The following is a 16,894-nucleotide window of genomic DNA, read 5'->3' as shown; positions in this document are numbered from 1 at the left end:
AAGAACAGGGAGAAAACCATACCAAGTCAATATGGCAAAAGTAAAAAATAATATGACAAAAATGAATGACAGAGAAGTAGACAATGAATGACAAGAATATCAAAATCCCTTCCCCCTCAGCATCAAGTAGGGACTCAAGAGACACTGTTAATTGTTGACGGAAAAGACACAACTGGCTAAATACATAACTTAGAAGTATAAGGTAAACACAAGAACCAAATATAACATTTCAACTCTTGAGAGGTGAGGGAAAAGGAAGGCTGTAGAGAGTGTAATAAGTGAGCTACATCTTTATTTGTTACAATCTCCCAGATAAACTAATAAATAAGCAAATACACATGAGGATAATATTTAGCTATCTCTATAACATATATATACCATACAGGTGTAATACGTGTACATACATACATGCTACTCTAAAGAATACACACATACACACATGTGGCACACACACAAGTAACATGTTAATGGTGGCTTCCATGTAAGGCAAGCCTGGGTGTGAGAAGAAATGGGAAGAATGAGTGTAAGCTCTTCTCTATAGGCTTTGCAGGTATGACTGGGGAGGGAGGAGGGGCAGAAAGCACGTATAAGTTGGCAGTTAGTTGGTTATGCATGAGAGAATATATGTGAGAACCTGATAACATCAACCTCCCAAAATGACAAATAAAAGCATGACTAAAACTTATGGAGATGGACTATAAAATATCAGAATTCATCTCCATCATCTACAAGTTTGATTGTTCCAGTTAAAAAGTTATTGACTCCTTCCACCTCTTAATTATAAAACACATAGGGAAATATATATATATATTCCCTGTGTGATTTCTCCCCGCTTAGGTCAGAATGGAATTTTAAGGACTATGAATGCCGTCTGGTATATTAACAATAATTGTCCTGCTTTTGGGGTAGAGACTAAAAGGCAGGTACAGGGCCTACCTGCCTCCATGGCAGCCCAGCCGCTTGCCCACTTCACGCTGTACCAGGCCCTCCAGTAGTGACTTCAGCTCGGGGGAGAAGGCGTGAGAGCTCCACATTCTGGGAAAAGAAGAGAGAGACCTCATAAACCCTCACGCCAACTAGATGCTATGCTGCTTCTTGTAAGTACAGCAGGAAAAATTGCAGATTCATTATGGATTAATACTGCCACACAAACAAAAAGAAACATATAGGGCCAGGGATTTGGCTCAGTGGTTCCACCGCCTGCCTCGCAAGCTAAGGACCCGAGTTCAATCCCTAGTACCAAAAAAAAAAAAAAAAAAAGAAACATATAAAGATTAGTAATTGGTTTCAAAACTGGTCAAGAGTCTGGAGCCAGATCTGAAGACTCATATGCCACCTCCCTGTTCTGCATCACAGTAATTGCTCCTTGTATTTGATTTCCTTGGTTTCTTTTTTTAATGTCTTTTTTATGCAGTCTGTTTGCAAATCTTGATTTTTATCCTGGGATCTAGTTCATTTTATTTTCCTTTTAAGATTCTTCCAGGAATTTTATCTTCATTGATTTACTTCAGGAAGGCAAATTTTTATGCTTTCTATATTTACATATTATATATATTATTTTTAGCCTATTTTTTATAATATAGTAATTTTAGTATTGGTGGAATAAAACATGAAAACACTATGATGCAAGTAAGAATATAGTTTTTAATCCTCTTACCACGGTGAGTGTCATTCAGTCTACCTCATGCTTATCTTTGGTTTTGAGTTGTCTGAAAGGGCTGTGACTGTAGAAATAAAGAACACTGTTAAAATATGGCAGCAGGGTAAGTTAGCACATGCACTAATATTTGGGTGAAGTATTATTTGAAACTATAGAAATGCAAAAGTCATAAACACTTATCATTCCAGAAAAAAACTGGTGAGCAAATATATTAGGCCCTGAACAAGCAAGACTCCACCTCACCTGATTTGTCTGATCTTCATGTCAGTGAAACTGTGGCACTGAAATGTGGTTTTCTAATTAAAATATCATTAGAGGGAAAATCAGTCAACAGATAACCATGAAAATATGAGTCATTTACAGAAAGTGTCATGAGCGTTTAAGCAAGCAATAACTTGAATACAATTAGTTTAGCAAAGGGGACACTGGCCCTTAAAACAACCCACGGAAAGACAGTCAATCTAAAGCAAGATCAAGATGAACAGGAGTCACCCACCCCTAAAGGCCAGTAAAGTTAAGCAATCCATTCCTTTATTGACAACAGAGATAAACAGTAATACACCACCAGGTACCTGGAGACCTGGGCTCACTCTTAGGTTTTGCTCATGCAGAACCCTGGACTTCAGAGACAGAAAAGTTGGGAAAGTTGTGACCCAGCTGTTTACTGGTTGTGAGCCAGGAGTTATCCTTCAGTACTAATGTGTTTATCTGTAAAATGGGAATCATGCCTCACACTTCACAGAAGAGAAGGGAAATTAAAAAGGGAAAGGGAAGAGAAACTAAAAAGTGAATGTTTGAGTATTCAAGATGACAGCAGTATACAGTAGGCAACTACTATAGTAATCACTTATAAAATTAATAAACAACTCTTACTTTATAAAATGAATCTTCAACTTGGTAAACTATTTAAAACAGATTAGCCTTACTCTCTGCCATGTTTAAAAAACTCTGGAGAAGCTGACTTTTATGGAAAATTCTATCATTAAAAGACATGCAAATTAGAACAGCATAGCCTATTTACTTGAAAATTAAAGGGATACAGTCAAGTTTCTTATACTAAGTAACACATGCCTGCAGAGTGACTAGCCCTGTCAGTTTATTGATAAGGTATTTATGATATAACCTGAGGCAAGGTATTATAAAGTATTTTAATGTTAACTTTACAAATGGATTGGAATGTTGAGCACATACATTAAGGGGATTTGAAAAGAAAACAGAAATAGAAACAAAGGCTCTGTAAATAGGGAGGGGTGGAGAGGTTGAAGGGAGGGCAGGGGAATGGGGAAAGAATAAGAACCAAGATACATCATGTAAAGGTACAAGTTCCCAATGATAAATGTAACTGGATTGTATATCTAAAATGTACAACAATCTTAATAAAAAAAAAGAGAACAGAAATGTCACTTGTCCTTTTGCTGCCAATTCCTGCTTTGGAGCTGGTCACCCCACTGAGGCAGGTAGGGTAGGCACTGACCTATCCCTTGGAGAGGTAATATTTGCTTAAATACAGTAATTTAATTTTCCCTTTGTACAACAGAGGGCACTCTCATACTTTATTTTCTTTCTCATCATGCAATGAAATACAAAGTAATTTCCATCTCTTAAAAAGCATTAATCTGAAAAACAAAATGAGAATTGGAACTAAGCAAGCACTGCTAATCTTTTAAAATAGACTTTGACTGGAAATATTCTTTTCACTTTGTTTCCATGGAGGAAAATGCACAATGAGTACATTAAAAAGCAAATAAGGTATTTGTTATCCATAAGATATTGTGATTTTTTTTTAAAGAAAATCATATTTTTATCATTTTCTTTTATATAAAATCAACAGAAACAATAACACGTTGCCTGTTTCACAGAAAGGGAATAGAAGTTTATTAAATCTTATTAAGACATCAGTCTCTCTCCTTGACACTTAGCTGTTGTTGACCAACTGTGTTTCTCAGATATAAAAAGGGGTCCAGGGAAGATCTTGAATTTTGGCCAATCTTTCTGACCTGGCTCCTGTGTGCAAAGCCAGAGGACCCCGCCCTGAACTTGACCCTGCTGTGGTGTGAACAGTGAAATTTAACTGTCATCATGATACTGAGAGGTGGGATCTTTAAGAGGTGATGAGATCACAATGACTCTATCTTCATGAATGGATTGAAGCCATTATCATGGGAGTGGGTTAGTTATCAAGGGTGTGGGTTAGTTATGGCAGACATGGGTTAGTTATCAGAGGAATGGGTTTAGCTATGGCAGGAGTGGGTGGGTTGTTACAAAGTGAGCTTAGCTTCCTTGGCTTCCTCTTGCTTTCTGGCCACAGGATGCCTGCTATCCTGTTAGGATGCAGCACAAAAGCATTCACCAGACAACAGTGCCATGCTCTTGGGCAGCTCACACTCCAGAACTGTGAGCCAAATAAAGGTCTTTTCTTCATCAGTTTCCCAGCCCATGGCACTCTGTGGTAGCAGCACAAAAGGGATGAGGACAGCCTTTTGTCCTCACTCACTCTGAAGGCACAGCCATGCCCTGACCTTGCAGAACACCCGGGCTAACTTGAAAGCCTTTCATGAGACCACAGAGAAGCCTGCAAGGGGACTGGAGTGAAACTTGATGGTGCTAAAAACATTGCCAGCACATGGGGCCAAGCACTGTAACTTCCCATTTATAAATATAGCGATCCATGTCCCACTCAATAAAGAATTATCAGAAATTGCTTTTCAGCTATTCAACTCTATGCTGTCTTGTTGAGAAAGTTTGGGCTTTCAAGTTAAACTCTGCACATCTGTTTCCAATGTAGCCTTGATTATTCTTTGTGAACAAACCCAAAGATTTGGCTTCTATTTTGGGAAATGTTAAAAGAAAACCTCGGATAGTGATAATCTCCATTCCCAGTGGGGCACGTGGTGCTCACAGAACCTGTGTGATGGCAGCTGCTCCCTGGTGCAGCCTGCTTTAAATGCGAGACACCAACAGGCCTGTCATCAGCTTGCAGTGCACAGCCAAGTTCCCTGGGCACCACAAGTGACATTCCAGCATGAGGGAAGTGGGAACAGAATTCTATGTGCAGTGGTCAAGTGCAGCTTCTGTGGAACAGACAGCGGGAAAGCTGAAAGTGTCCTCCTAAGGAGTTGGGAAATCATTCAAGAGGATGAGGACGCACAGGCACACCTCACATTAGTATAGCAAATTCATAGTGCAATAGTGAGTTCAAAAACTAGACAATTACAAGAGATTAAAAACTCTCACATCAAAAATTAATTTTTGAATACCAAAAAGATTGGATGTTATATCAGATATGCTTTTTGAGTCTGAGCCCATAGCTGCCAAAATATTTACAAACATTCCTATTTTTTTTCCCACATGGAGCAAACTCAGTAACCCCAGGCAACTATCAATTCTTCCCAAGCCACCACCCACCCAAGCTCTTGCCTGATGCCTGACATCTCCAGGCACAGTCAATAAATGGTGACAAGCTTATGATTGAGCCCACTGCCACATCAATTCTTTTTAACAGACATCTTCAATCCAGATGAAGGATCATGATGGCAAAGCCACAGAATTGCAATGCAGACACATATTCATACACAGCAGGTGCTCTTAAACATCTGACAAGGTCATCTGAGACAGATACAGTGACCATACCCATAAACATGATGTATGGATGGGGCTGTTCATTGCTGTGAGCTCAGGGATTCAAGACACCTTCTAGAGCCTGGCAGCGTCCTCCCATCCAGAATCCTGCTCCAAATGCCTTGTGCTGCTGCTGTTTCTCGGGCAGTGATGGGGAATCATTTAGAGCTTTCAATGACACAAACAGCCCGCTGCAGCATGTGTGACACAGGTTTGCCACCACTGTTCTGGGGCATCAGGCAAAAGGACGTATGCAGATCAGTGTTTTGGCAGAAAAGACAGGACACACTGATCAGTGGGAGGAGGAGTAAGTCACAGAAAATAAAAACTGCAAATGATACCTCATGACTACTGGCTCAACCTTACTGCGTAGGTGTGGGAAGAGGCTGAAGGGTCTTGACCCAGAGCAGGTTCCTTATCTCAGCACTGCCAAAATAGGGGTTGGTACAAGGGACCAGCCTGGGTACTTTAGGATGCCTTGGCCTGTACCCACTATATACTAGCTCTTCTCCAAGTTATAACAACCAAAAATATCTCCAAGCAGTGCCATGTGCTCCCTAAAGGTTGAGCACAAGCCCTGGGTGGCTGCTAGCACAGTGTCTGGCTATAGCTGCCCCATGACCGTGTCAGGAGGCAGAGGAGACAGGCTGTCCAAAGCCAGCATGCAGGAGGCCCCACTGGTGCTGGTTCGGTGCTCTGGCCACTCAGCCTCCTGCTTCACTCGTTTCTGTTTCTTGTGTCATAGAAAGGACAGCTGTTGGGGCTGGCACCCTTCTAGATGATGTATGAACACACAGGGTGCTGCTAGACACCGTGCTGAGGTTTTCCACACAAATCTTTGTTAGGAAGTGGGACAGGTGGCACCAGGTGGCATTCTCCTGCATTCACAGCTCAGAGAATGAAAGCTCCTTTGCATGGCCACACCTGCCAGCCCCATCATAGGTATCTGCTCCTGAAAGGCCCTGGGCAACAGTAGTTTACTCTGAACCTCTGCAATTTTATAACTGTTGATTCTGGTAATGGTACTACTCTCCTCCCTCCCAATTACTTAAAGCGGCATCATCTTCAACTCCTCTCCTTCCATATCCATGTGTCTGTGAAAGGCTGTGGCACCAGGGATGCTGACTCTGTAGTGCTGATTGTCACCCATCCCTCTGCCACTCCCTGCACTGATGTGCCTTCGTAAGGTTCCCATGCCTTCCCCTCCTTCAACACGCTGCCTACTGCTACCAGAGCCCTCTTCCTGGCAAACCTTCCAATGACTACGTCACTCCTTGGCTTGAAAGCCTCAGCCTCTGGGACCATGAGATAAAGGCATTCAAGGCCCCTCAAGTGCCCTTGACCCAGTCTTCTCCCCTCCTCCCAGCAACCACCCTCCCGAGACATGGTGCTCACCAACCCCTGGACACCAAGGAGAACAGCAGCCTGGTCTTTGGAGTCCCCTCCACATAGATACACCTGGTGCCGCCCTGCCCCATCTTTGTAGTGTCATCCTGTCTGTCCTTCACAGCCCACTTTGCACTCCATCTCCCACATGATAGGTGGGCCTGCTCTGACTCGTCTGGATTGTGCTCCCATTTCTGTGCCCCCAGCACATGGCCACTGTCCGTACATACCTACGGCACAGCTCATGTGGCTCCTGTCCTGTGTGAGTGGACCCCTCCCTCCCTCCCTCCCTCCACTGCATCCAGCAGCCTCTTCTGTATTCTGAGTATTCAATAGATGTTTATCAACTTATTTAAATCACTTAAGTCAAAACACATTTCCTGCTCTTTGGTTTGAGTGCTGTATCCTTTTCATGCAGGTCATTTAAATAAGTAATAGAAAGGACGGTGTAAGATCATAAATCCTGGTGGGTATATCTGTCATATACAGGAAGGATTCTGCCATTTCAGGCTTTCCATTTCAGGCTCAATCCACGGTCACTAGACAGCAATGGGGAGCTTGTTATCTGTGAGAGAATGCTCCTTCTTCGGCAGCTCAGATGTTTCAATGGACATTCTTGTGTCAAACTGCAAGCCCCCTTCCCCCAAGCATGCCTGCAGTCATGTTGCAGTAGGGCAGCATGAAAACAATCCCCTCAGTAAGATGGCCTTCTAATGCTGGGGTTGATTGTTCTGGTCTGTAGGGAACAGGTAAAGGGGAGGTAACTAGAACCTCTGCAGTAAGTCCTAGTCTCCTGCGAGCCATGGCAGTACAAGGTGAATCACAGGAAAGGTAAAAAAATGAGATTTTGAGAAGAAGCTGAGCTTTGGGTCTGATCGGTGCTGCTCTGGGCAGCAAAAACAAAAGGCCCCAGCTTACGCACCTTTTAGGAGAAACAAATGTAACAAATGACTTGCAGAGAGTTCAGTATATCCAGGTAAACAAGATGTGACAATCCAGGAACAATGAGGAACTGAGTAGATGAAGATTTTGTTCCTCCCAGGATGTCTTCAGCTGGTGTAATCTTGTCCTGGAGAATCACAGCAACACCGGATCATTGAGGTCTCAGTTGTGACCAGAGGCCAAAATGGAATTAGGTCTCAGAATTCCATAGCTGGGCTGTAGGCAGGAGAACTAGGCTAACCAAATGATTTGTCCCTAAAATTATGTAGCACTGCTCCCGACAAGTCTCTAAATTCTGTGGCTGGCTCTTTCAACCTTTCCATGGGAGCCCCAATATCTACCTCAGTCACCACTCTTCCCACCCTGTCCTTAGGGCCATCCTCTGGTGTCCTCTTACCTGCCAAGACTCCCCTTGATAGGAGCCACATGGAGCATAATGCTCCCAACAAGCCTGATCCAGGACTTCACATAAGGGTCTAATATCTTCTAATTCAGTAGTATCGCAAACTTGATGGCCAAGTAAGAGTAAATTCACTTACTTGTGGCCAAATATGAGTAAATTCACTTTATTAGACACAAATCACAGTATTGGACCAAAAGTACAAAACCCTCCAGTCATTCAGGAAATAAAGTAATACTATACCAGATGCTTCCCAATCTATATGCACTGACATTTTTACAAATAGAACAAAACGAAGCAAACAAAACCCTAAATGCAAGGCTTCGTGGGCAGCCCTGTTACACTTCACTGCTGACTGTTGCCTTCAACTGGCTGGGTGATGCTCAGTCTGTCTTCATCCCCAGATTCTGTTAGGTACAGATTCTTAATGTCTGACCCCATATCCAGCAGGAACCAAACCAAAGACTACTGGTGTCTCCCTGGACTCACAAGGGACACTATCAGGGAGAAAGGCTCTCAGGGGGGAAATGGCTTGCTCTAGTTCATTTTACATAAACTCTCTAATCAATCAGGTCACCTAGTCTGAGGACAGGAATTAAAGCCATGCAGGCTCCACAAATGCAGTGATTTGATTATGGAATAACAGACCTGACTTTCTAAGCAATAGGGTAATTTTAGCTCTCCAGTGAATATGGTGAGCAAAGAACAAACAGATTATCAGTGTCCTGAGGAAACAGTGCAAGTGTTTGGACCCTGGTTTTGAGGTGTGTAGAAATCAGCCTCTCTTCAGAGCATGCTAAACAGATTCAGAAGACGCACCCAGGCTCCATCAGCCATGCAGATAGAACCAATCAGTGCAAGGCAGGACCGTTCACAGAGGAAATGGTATGAGGGAAATCTTGATTGGGAAATTGCAAGGTAAAGTGCCTTCTGAATCTTGTGCAGAAGAATGAAAAACATTTAAGTTCTATTAAAACAGTTTACCATTAAAATTATCTAAAACTTCTTAAAATTCATGGAAACATCATCACAACTTGAGCAATATGAGAACAAATTTTAAGAGTGTTTTCCTTTCCTATCTTCACCATAACTTATCATTTTCAGTACTTTAGAACCAGGTCAAATGCTGTATTAACCTTAAAAACATGAATTAGTTTCAGTGTGTTTACAAATAAATTCAAACCTTTAAAGTGGGTTTATTTTAGTTCTTCATCTTTTTTGGTGGGTAATCCTCAAAATGCTTTTGGCTCGCAAGAGAATCTTAGCAATAATTGGCAGGGAGAAAAATTACCCCACATTCAATTATCCACATTTTAATAAATACTGTACTTACTCCCAGAACATGGCCTATCAATGAAAATATCCCAAAGCAGTCTCACTTTAGGGTTAACCATACTGGGATTCCTGTGCTTTGATCTAGAAGCTTATGGGAAAGCGGCTCTCATGTTGTAAGGCACAAAGAGCTGCCTAGGCATCTTTCAGAGCAGCCTATGGCTGGAGTATCACTGTGTGATTTCAGATATAAGGGTCTAGTAATCTCTAAATACCTGCTGCTTTGGTGCTGGGATGGGACTTAGGGCACTGAGTGTGGTAGGCCAGTGCTCTAGCGCTGAGCTATAGCCCAGCCCAAAGCATTACTGATATTGGTCCAAGCACTTGGCAGCACGGTGGTTCCACTCACCCCCTCAGAAGTTTGAAAAGCATGCAGCCCAGGGAGAACCAGTCGGCACTGCTATCATAGGCTGTCCCCTTCTGCAGCACCTCAGGAGCCATGTACCCATGGGTGCCCCTACAGAGAAGACAGGACAAGTGGTCATCAGAGCACGCTCACCTTAGGACAGTACAATGACAGTTGACCAGGAGGTACAGACGCTGTGTGAGAGAGCAATGACTATGTACCAAGGAGAGGGCACACCTGCTTCCATACACACTATGCACCACATGTCCAGTCTTCTCCACATTTAGTATGAGTAAATTCACATAAATGACTTAATCCAGCATGTAAATGTGCAGACGGGAGTCCCTGAGTCCAGGAGGTTAAATCTGAATCTCAAAGTCCCTTAACTCCTTTTGTCCCATCACAAAGGGCTAAAGGTCTCCTGCCTTTTCAAAGGCTCTGGTACAGGATACCTGGGGACCAGGGAGGAAGGAGAGGCAGTGGGCAGGTGACTGTGGTACAGTGCTGTACACCCGAGGGCAGGGAAACATCCACTCCTCGCCATGCGAGGACCTCACATGTGCCAACAGTAGGGCTGCTTGTTCAGGGCAAAAAAGGCCCAGGGGACTGGGGTGGGGTGGGGAATAGAAGCACCAAGGACATGAGGTAGAGATGCTACATCAGGCTTTAACACTTGCTAGAAGTCTAAGGACTCAGTACTAAGCACACATGAAGATGATTAGCAGGATGATGAGAAATCTCTTGGGAGGATACCCATTTTTATATGGTCCCCTCTGTCTACACCAGATCATTAAGAGCTGAGCACACACACTGTTCCATCATGAGAGGCCAGAGGAGCTCTAGGGAGCTCTCCAAGATACAGCCCAGGGTGGCCTTGGAAAATCCATTCTCTGTATGCCCTGCAACCTTTCCAGCCCTCAGTAATTTCCCTCATCAATAGAATGGGTAATAAGATGCTGCTGCTACCTCTCAGGGGTGCTGTGAAGATATAGCACAGGGTAAGAATGGTGCTGGAATATAATAAGAGCTCAATCCATGTTGGGGATCTAATCTTTTCTCTTACCTGGTATAATCATTTGTAACATATTTATGCTTAGGCACAGCTAAAGATCTGCTCAGAAGCTTACTCAGGATCCCAGATCATCACGGAGCCAGCAGCCCCTGTCTAAGACGGATGTTTTGAAAGAGCTTTAGTAAAAGGTAGCAATGGGCTTTGGGCCACGAAGGCAGATCCAGCTCTTGGAAAGGTCCAGGGTAGGATCACTGAGGCATGCTGAGCATGCTATCAGGGATCTTTACAAGGGCATCCAAAGCCTTTACTGGGAAGGTTTAAATTTTCAGCGTTGCCTGGAAAAGCCCTTTGTGGTGATCTCTTAGCCCATAATTCTCACGATCAAATAACAACTCTGGAATGGACAGACATCTAGAAGAATAAACACAACAGTTAATGCAGATCAACTCTAAGTATACACTGGATGAAATTAAAGCAAAACATTGGATTGCCGGCACTGTGCCTTTCTGATTCTGCCTACCAGCAGCTACTAATGCTCTGTAGCAGTTTGCTAAAGATTTGGATTACTATTAATACTGAAGAACACTTGAACATTTAAGACACTGTGACATGAGACACAGCTTTATGTTCCTAAATAAAATAAGCTAGGAACCAAATTAGTCACAATCTGTCCAACTGCAAAAGTTTTCCTTTAAATTCTTGTGGCTAATGGCCAGGCATGGTAGTGCACACCTATAATCCCAGCACTCAGGAGGCTGAGGCAGGAGGATTGCCAGAGTTTGAGGCCAGCCCAAACTACATAACAAGGCCCTGTTTCAAAAATAAAAAATTCTTGTGGCCATTCCACAGTTGAATGAATCAAGTTTATAATAATTTTTGACTCTGGCACTAAATGGACCAAGTCTAAGCTCAGATCAGGAACTTCAACCACAACACTAACCAAAAAATGGAATGTCCAGCAGATGAAGTCTGAGCATCACAGCTACAGCTTTGAATAGAACTGAGACATCAAATGCAGGGTGAAATACTGGACAAAAATCTTTAATCTAGCATCAAGCACTATAGATGATTTCAAAGCCTCAGGGTGTTCACCCATATAATGTAAAGAGCACGGGCTTTGGCATCTGACAGAGGTGGGTTGTAATTCCAGCCACAATGTGGACAGTCACATGACCTTGGTCAAGGGACTTAATTTCTCAGGACCTCAATTTGCATACCACAAAAAGTTGGTAACAATAACCGTGATTTATGGGGTTTCCATGAAGATATATTCAGAGCAGCTGGCGAGGCCTAGAACAGCTGGCATCCAACTGATGACACAGCCAATGCTGCTGGTTTCACTCCCTCCCTTCATGCTGGTCACTTAACGAACAAAGTTCCCTGGGCTTCTGGTTCCAGGTCAGGGACCAGTTAGTTCTGTCTCACTGCTGTACCTGGCACAGAGTGAGTGTGAAATACTTACCGAATTACTTATTGGGCTCCTCACTTCACACCACCCCAGGAGGGAGATGCCATGGTGCTCTCCTCTTTATAGAAGAGAGAAATGAGGTTCAGACAACCTGGAAAAGAGATTCAAACCCAGACCAAGTGGCTCTGAAGCCTTTGTTCTTAGTCACAAAAAGCCTCCTTCTTTTGAAAACGTTGCATGTCAAGCGGTGGTAATTCCAGCACTCTGGGAGGCTCAGGCAGGAGCATCAAAAAATTCAAGATCCTGTCTTGAAATAAAAAATAAAAAGGGCTGAGGATGAGGCTTAGAGAGAAGGCCCTGGGTTAAAAAAAAAGATTAGCATTTCACTGTGCACTTAGCTTTGTAAAGCAATGGTATTTCTCTTATCAATTAACATGCAAACTAGCCTTCTTGGTCCAACCCTTTCACAGATGCTATTCAAACACCGAGCTTCCCAAGGTGGGCAGAAGAGCCCACTTCTCGGAGATGATATGAAATTGAGCAAAAAGTAGGCTGGGCTGTAAAAGGAAATAACTCCATGTCTGAAAGTTAATTCTTTTGGAAGATTAACTCTTATGAACTCTTGGGTTCATAGTGATGATTACAGTAAACTGAAGAAATTAGCATACCAAATAGCTGTGGCATTAAAAATTCAAATGACTCTTAAAAACATCTGCTGAACTCCCGGGGAGAAGCTTATACAACCACGGGCTCTAGCCTAATAAGTGGAAAATGCTAGCAAAATGCTAATGCTTTTATTGCCATATCCCTCACTCTGTAGAAAAAAAGTATGTTTATAGAAATGCTACTATTCATTGTTAACATTTGATCAGAGCTTTAAAGGGCAATTTTGCTTTAATGCAGTTCCACATAAGGGATTGCAATTCAGAACTACTTCTAGTTACACAAAGAGATGGTCTGTAGTTTATTTTCTGCACGGAGGTATGCAATGAGACCTCAGGGAGTTTCCTTGAGACCATTCAACAGAGACCAATGTTCGCTCAAGAGGGACAATAAAATGTAATATTAAAAGATGCAGTGTTAAGAAGGTGACATTTAAAAGGACAAAGCAGAATTTGTCTGCTTTACCACAAATGGTATACAAATGTCTACTTTCCACCCAGATGAACTGATATCAAAGAAACAGAAATGAACAGCAGGGCAGACTCCATTCTGCGTTTGTAGACCAGGAGAGAGCTGTCTGAACATGCCTCCTGTCATATTCCTGAGTTAGGAGACAACCGTGGGCCATATCAACCAGCATGGACCAAACAGGGCCACCACCAGGAGCAATTCAGTGTTCCTGATGTGCCAGGAGCTGGCCCCAGGCTGCAGACCAGGAGTTACCCCCATGTGGTAACTTGGAGGACTGGCGAAATACCTGAATCCAACAACATGACCCACATTAAAAGCCTGAACTACAGAGAGATGATTAGCTTCTTCAATTTAGGAAAGAAAATGTCCTGATTTCTCTTCAGGGGAAAAAAAGTATTTTTAAAAAAGAAGAAAAAAGCAGATAGAGAGGGAAACTTGACCCTTAGACCCTGCCTTGGAGAGTTCTGTACAGCTGCCTGCACCCCTCTTTTGGCACTTGGGTTCTTGCATTTATCCTTATGACAATGTAAAGAGATTTATTATTATCATCGCTACTCTAGAGAAGAGACTGAGGCTCAAAGAGCTGAGCTGTCCTGCCTAGGTTCACAGGCAGCATGAATTCAGCTCTCTACCCAAGGCCTGAAGACTCTCCACAGAGCAGGGACCGCCAACCTTGTAGAGCTTTCAATGACATGGCCTGCTGCAGCACATGTGCCATAGGTTTGCCAACACTGCCACAGACCCTTCCTGAGCAGGCTAGTTCCAGTGTGGGCCAATTCACGCTCCTGAAGCATCTCACTCTTACCTCCACCCCAAACCTGCAATGATGGATCCTCCCCTGACTAGGTATTATCACCCAGTCCCACCAGTGGGTACTGAAAAGCACAGTTGGCAGGAGAAAGGGGATGGGAGACAATGGCTAAGCTAGCGCCTGATGGAACAAATGAACTGCAGCAGGGAAAGGGTAGCCAATACAGTGGATGTGCCACTTACACGCCTGCATGCAGCTTCTTTTTGGAAAAATCACAGGCCAGTCTGAGATCAGAGATCCTGACATGCCCATGCTCATCCAGGAGGATATTTGCAGGCTAAATGGAAATAGAAGATGCTCATCAGAAGTCGCGACAGGCCACGGGGCTTGGAGACCTTCTAAGAGCATCCACATTTGCTAATATATCACTTTGTCATGGTTTGTTCCTAAAAATGCAATTATACCTGTGTTCCCAACAGAAGCATGGCAGAGCACAGAGAACAACACTGCTCAGGTTAATTTTACCAAAGAAAAGGCAGTGAAAGAGGTGAAAGACTTTACGCCTTAAAAAATGACACATGGGCAGTTGACCTGGGCAGGTTCTGACCACAGTTCATCAGAGCGAACAGCAAGCAACTCCTTAACTGCATGCCAGGAGCCACAGGGTAGCCAGGTCAGGTAACTTGGCAATAGGGAGCAGTGCCACCTTCTGTGTGGCTTAGGTGAATCAAAACTTTAGAGGATGAAGCTGCACAGCACAGAACAGAAAGAAACCTTGCAAGAACACACAGATGCTAACCTAAGAAGTCAAACTGTTCCACACTGCCACACTAATCCTGATAAATGTCATTTCTGTTTTATTGGTATATCATCAAGTGAGGGCCCTACTAAATGACCAAATATGATTCTCACCACCACTCTGATGAGATGTATCAAGACTAGATTTAGTGTAATCATGGAAAACAAAGCTCCTCTCCCTAATGTACACTGAATTACTGTCATCTTAATAATATTTTTCTGCTGGAGATCAACTATTGTTTTGGTTAAAATAAAAATAATGGCATGCTATTTTAAAATTGAAGCATGAATAATCATGAGTGACTAGAATTCACTTTGAATAGAAATTAAAGAATAGCATTAAATAATAGCCAGCTAAATACCTTAGAAAACAAAAATATGGCATAAAGATGATTAGAAACCGGTTATAGGTTTAAATTAAAATGTATCAGAATAGCACTTCATGAACCTTCAGCAGCAATTTTCTGTAAAACCCACATGAGGAAATAAAATGTCATAAGCCAATTGACATCTAATTATATCTAATTCAATAAAAATACTATTTTTCTTTACTTATGTACACATGAAAACAAGGAAAAGCTTTGCAGAAAGCTTTAAAATTCACAAAATATTTTGTGGAAAAAATGTTCAAAAAGTACATTTATAACATTTTAGATTGGTAGAAGGTAAGTGAAAAAGCTAATCAACATCCCAACTCCTTAGAAAAAGGAACATAACCTGTGCGTTGGTCACTGTGGATCTGAGTCTCAGGAATCTCAAATAGGAGGCAAATATTTGCCACCATTCTCCTGGTGTCTTCTCATTTTTCTGGCAAACTGTTTTTCCTGTGAATTTTCTTCTCACTGTCATTTACACATTAACACATCTGTACAAGCCTATCTGTATTTCTTAAGGTCCCTTTTCTTGCCATCCCTGACTTTGGGCTGCTGAGCATCACCATGGACACACTGAGTAAGTCACAGGCTTCTTCCTCCATGGACAAACAAGACCAAGCACAGGGTTTGGAGTAGGAAAGCTTGCAATAGGACTAAGTCCTGGTACAAGAGCAGAGACCCAAGCATAGCATCAGGGGTTATAGAGTTCAGGAATCTGAAAATCTATTGGTGGTTTTTAAAGCAATCTCAACACAATAGGAAACTGTAAGACTGGTCTTTGGAGAAATTCTGCAGGCTGATCAGAAATTCACCCATCCTGACCAGCCTGGCCTTAAAGGAGCCAGCTTATAAATCTCAAACAAACAAACAAACAAACAACACTCCCCGCCCCCCCAAAAAACCTCCCAGTGGTATCTCAGTTCACAAACTTAATTCATTCCATGATTCTGGAAGAGAGAGCCACATTTGTGTTCTTGTGAGAAAGATAGTTGCAATCGTGTTTGTCACCCGATGCGGAGTTCACAAACAAAAATAAAATTTTGCCAAATGCTTTTGTTTGCAAACTAAACTGTTTGCAAACAAAAGCGTTCATGAACCAAGGTACTACTGTATGTTCTCTGCCTGTTCATCTTAGTATATTTCCATCTCTGACAAACAGCCACAGCCAAATCAGTTGTTTAGTGAAGATTAATTGAACTACAAGTAATTATATAATGAGCAACACCAAAAATATTCCTACCTTGCTTCTTCTTACTAATTATTAAATTTCTTTCTTCTTACTAATTATTACATTTCTTTCTTTTTTTTTTCTTTTTTGGTACCAGGGATCGAACTTGGGTCCTTCAGCTTGTAGGGCAGGCAGCAGAACCACTGAGCTAAATCCCTGGCCCTAATTATTAAATTTCTGATTGGCCTAAGTGCTATTCTGGGCACCAGAGCAGGGGCTGAGGTGATCACACAATGAGGATGGCCATGAATTCTGTCCCTGGAGAGTCTGAGTCAAAGAGACAAACATCACACAGAGAATGACTCTGTCAGGGATAGGATGGAGCTTTAAGGGAGGGGACAGCACAGATAGAGGAGGGGAGACCTTGGAGGGCATCAGTACAGCATCTGGACCCACCATGCAGAAGCAGCAAATCTTCTGTCCTCACCTTCAAGTCTCTGTAGACCACAAAGCGGCTGTGCATGTGCTCCAGCCCCAGAATAATTTCTGTGGCATAAAACCTCAT

The 16,894-nt window shown here is 42.7% G+C and overlaps 1 pseudogene across 1 annotated transcript in view; it reads right to left on the bottom strand.

Moving 5' to 3' along the window:
* Positions 1-16,894, bottom strand: part of LOC110347320 (G protein-coupled receptor kinase 3-like) — a 26,765-nt pseudogene extending 9,871 nt beyond the window's left edge. Inside the window, exons 1-5 of the transcript XR_015447934.1 lie at positions 16,817-16,894; positions 14,232-14,326; positions 9,688-9,795; positions 1,658-1,724; positions 937-1,035 (exon numbers count right to left, since the gene is read on the bottom strand). The product of XR_015447934.1 is annotated as a G protein-coupled receptor kinase 3-like (transcript). The remainder of the gene's footprint in view (positions 1-936; positions 1,036-1,657; positions 1,725-9,687; positions 9,796-14,231; positions 14,327-16,816) is intronic.

Source organism: Heterocephalus glaber, unplaced genomic scaffold (genome assembly GCF_053883595.1).
Source record: "Heterocephalus glaber isolate CG9 unplaced genomic scaffold, H.glaber_assembly_v1.0 deba00001781, whole genome shotgun sequence".
In the NCBI taxonomy this organism is placed as follows: Eukaryota; Metazoa; Chordata; class Mammalia; order Rodentia; family Bathyergidae; genus Heterocephalus; species Heterocephalus glaber.
The sequence above is the reverse complement of the archived record's forward strand: the minus strand, read 5'-3'. Positions and strand labels throughout refer to the sequence as shown.